We start from the raw sequence: 4,042 nt of genomic DNA on the forward strand, positions 1-4,042 counted from the left end.
CCCCCCCCCCCCCCCCCCCACCCCCGCAACGCTCAAAAACAATCAGGATACTACAACAAAAGTCCAGGGGATAAATAGGACTTGATGTAAGGTAGTAGCAGTGGGACAGAGATGAGAGAATACATATGAAGTATTTTAATGGGATACTGTTGAAAAGACCTGAGTATTGTTCGGGTATGTGGAATGAGGAGGTGGAACTAACACGGATATCACTCAGATTTCTGGTTAGAGAGATCGGGGATCATTGCTTTTATAAACTGAAATGGAGAAAACAGGAAGAGGAATAGGTTTGTAAAGGAATAGCTGTACTTGGGTAAAGAAGAGAAATTTTGTTTTGGACACATTGAAATAGAGTTTTTGTGGGACATCTGGTAAAAAGATGTGCAGCGGACAATGGAAAGTATAAGCTGTTGCTCTGGAAACAAACATACGGCCTGAAGAGATATATTTGGAATTTCTTAGCATATACATTGAAATATTAGATGTGATCAGGGTCAAACTAAGGCCTACTTTTTGAGACAAGTAGGCTGAGAGCAAAGTCTTGGGACCCATCCATATCTAAGAGGTAAGCAGGGTTAGGGAGAAAAGATGATGAAGGAAATCAAGAAAGAACACTCAGGGAGGTCGGGAAAAAAAGGTTAAAGTGCAAAATGTATAATTTGTTCTAGGCAAGAATTTTAAAGTGGTCAGAGGGAGCAATATCACATATTGTAGATATCAAATAAGTTAAGAATTCAAATTTTATCACTGGATCTGGGCACATGAATGTGCAGGATGTCTTCTGTAGATGTCTCTGAATTCACTCTTCACCCTTCTCCACTCTGCTCTGATCTGTACATCTTCAGTAGATGTGTATAAATGGACTTTGATTCAGGTTGAAGTATTGGGGAGTCCTTGTAGGAGCTCTGAGGGAAGGAACAGGGTGAGGTTTGGATATTTATTTCCTTGTTACCTCCGTGTGGTTAGCACATGCTGTATTTTTCCTGACACAAAGTCACAATTCCTGTCAAGTGTCCATTTCTAGATAGCTTTTGCTATTTCCAGGTTCTGGTAACTGCATCTTTCTCTTTCCTCTTCAGGTTTAAGGGTGGTAAAGCAACTCCAATGTTACTGAGGCTGGTATTTTGCAGTTGTTTTCTACATGCTGCCCATATTTTATAAATAATCAGTTGATTAAGTTAGTATCAAATTACCAAAATTTAGGGTGGGGTTTATTTTCTTCTAACTAATAAAAGGAGATGAGCCGGGCGCGGTGGCTCAAGCCTGTAATCCCAGCACTTTGGGAGGCCGAGACGGGCAGATCACGAGGTCAGGAGATCGAGACCATCCTGGCTAACACGGTGAAACCCCGTCTCTACTAAAAAATACAAAAAACTAGCGAGGTGGCGGACGCCTGTAGTCCCAGCTACTCCGGAGGCTGAGGCAGGAGAATGGCGGGAACCTGGGAGGCGGAGCTTGCAGTGAGCTGAGTTCCGGCCACTGCACTCCAGCCCGGGCGACAGAGCAAGACTCCGCCTCAAAAAATAAAAACAAAAAAATAAAAAAAATAAAAAAATAAAAGGAGGTGATTTTGATGTAGAAGTGGGGGCAAAGGCTAGACTGGATGGAAATGGAAATGTAAGGCAAAGAAATGGAAATAGTGGGTACAGAAGATTCTTCTAAGGTTAACAGTTAAGGAAAGTGGAGAGAGCAACTAGTACCTGGAAATGGAACATGGAAGGTCTAGGGTTTAATATTTTTAATGTGGGAGAGGCTTTAAAATATGTATAGGCCAAAGTGAATCAGCCAGAAAATTTAGAAGGATAGATTGAAGATAAAGTAAAAGGGAAAAATTACTCTGAGAGCAAGATTTCAGAGGAGACAGGAAGGGATATAACCCAGAGCACAGGCAGAAACATTCATCTTTGAAAAAAAGAAATTGAATCAATAGAAATAAAGGCTTGTATAGATAGAGGTATGTCCTCAGGTTAGGAGCAGGGAAATGCAGTAATTTTTGCCTAAAAGCATCTAATCACCTCTGAGATAAGTAGAGAATTGTGAAAATTTAGAATAGACAATGTGGGAAGTGGAAGAAGAATCTTTCCAGAAACACTTGAACAAATTACACTGCTTTGCTGAGAGCTCAGCTGTGGTTGGAATCCATAAGTTTGTGGCTGAGTCAATACTCATATTTATGGGGAAATAGCCAATTTTAGTGAGCTAAGGTGGGAGTGAGAGAGTTACTAGGTTGTATTGATTTAGGTTTTGAAATTTTCAGGGAAATATTAGTTTAAATACACAGAAGAGAGTGAAGAATGCTAACGTAAGAGTAGTTGAAGAGAAAGATCATGGGATCAGAGATGAAGAGGGAGGAAACTGAGATTTACACAAGGCTGATGACTTGTGGAAAAAGGAGAGGCTAAAGGAAGTAGACAGGGAAAGAAAGACATAAATATATAAAGTATATATGGGAATAGGAACAATAACATGGATGTTGGCATGTTGGTGTTCAGTGAGGCTGCCCTGAACAATGATATGGTCCAATGTCAACCAAAAGGTAAATGAACTTGATTTACAAAATATACAATTTAGGCTGGGCACAGTGGCTCATGCCTGTAATCCCAGCACTTTGAGAGGCCGAGCAGGGGGCAGATCACAAGGTCAGGAGTTCAAGACCAGCCTGAGCAACATGGTGAAACCACATCTCTACTAAAAATTAAAAATTAGCCAGGCGTGGTGGTGCACGCCTGTAATCCCAGCTACTCAGGAGACTGAGGCAGGAAAATCGCTTGAACCCGACAGGCGGAGGTTGCAGTGAGCCGAGATTATGCCACTGCACTCTAGCCTGGGTGACAGAGCAAGACTGTGTCTCAAAAAAAGACAAACAAACAAACAAACAAACAAAAACATACAATTTAGTATCTTCTTATCTTACATTTTCTATTTGCTCCACATTGTTTTGAGACTCTTATTTAGTAATTTGTATATGTTTACTATTTGCTAATTAGATAAACATTTATATTAATGCTATAATAGGAAAATATATTTTCCTGAATTAAGAGCTTTTTATTAAAACTTAGAAACATGTTATATGAATGCTTATTAATAACATCAAGTGACACTTTTAATAGTCCCTATGAGAAAAATATTTTACTACTATCTCTTCCTTTTTGAATTTTAAAATTGGGCAGATTATCTTATTATATATCATATTAGATGGGCTTTTTTTCCTGCTAGCATTTTGTACCCTACTAAGTATTAGTAATCTCTTTTGATTTATTCATGAGTAATGAATGACTAATTGGTAGCAGAAAGAAATGTAGCAAGTACTAGTTGAAGAGTCTCAAATATTCAATAAAATAGATGTATAATAAATATTATTTATGTAATTCTTAGCCAGAGATTAAAGGTAGAATCTTACTGCTGAAGAAAACGTTTATTCTCTACCCTTTTTGTTTTCTTCCATGTACAAGGAGTTCCGTTAGTGACTTACCTGAACAGTGAATTTGGGAGAGGGAACTGAGTGTGTGCAGCTCATCCATTACCTCACTCACCCTCTTTGGGTTCTGTCTGCATGTACTTTGCAATAAAGGACATGCCCCTGAAAGCAAGGCCTCCATATTCCGTGGCTACCTATTGTCTGGGCAGATAAGTCTGCGTAATTCAGGAATTCAGTGTTAAGAACCACACTTTTCCTCTCATGTTAGTCATACTCTCCAATATCAGTTTTAGAAGTCATCAAGGGTTTTTTTGATGTCAATCTGCCTCACCTCTCTGCTTCTATTTCTTACTTAGTTTTGATGCTAAGAGCGGCCCTGTAAAGACATCATGGCATAGACTGTGAAGTTTAACTGCCTAATTTTGAACACCACTTGTACCAAGTACTAGCAATGTGATTTGTAGCATTTTACTTCACTTTGGTGTCCATTTATTTCCTAAACTGTAAAATGGAGATGATAATAGCACCTATTTCATAGAGTTGTCAAGATGAAATGAGATAATACTTTTAAAGTGCATAGATATGTGCCTAGAACCTAAAAGTACTCAGTGAATGCCTAGAAGT

This window comes from Rhinopithecus bieti, unplaced genomic scaffold (genome assembly GCF_001698545.2).
Source record: "Rhinopithecus bieti isolate Rb0 unplaced genomic scaffold, ASM169854v2 scaffold_17877, whole genome shotgun sequence".
NCBI classification, from domain to species: domain Eukaryota; kingdom Metazoa; phylum Chordata; class Mammalia; order Primates; family Cercopithecidae; genus Rhinopithecus; species Rhinopithecus bieti.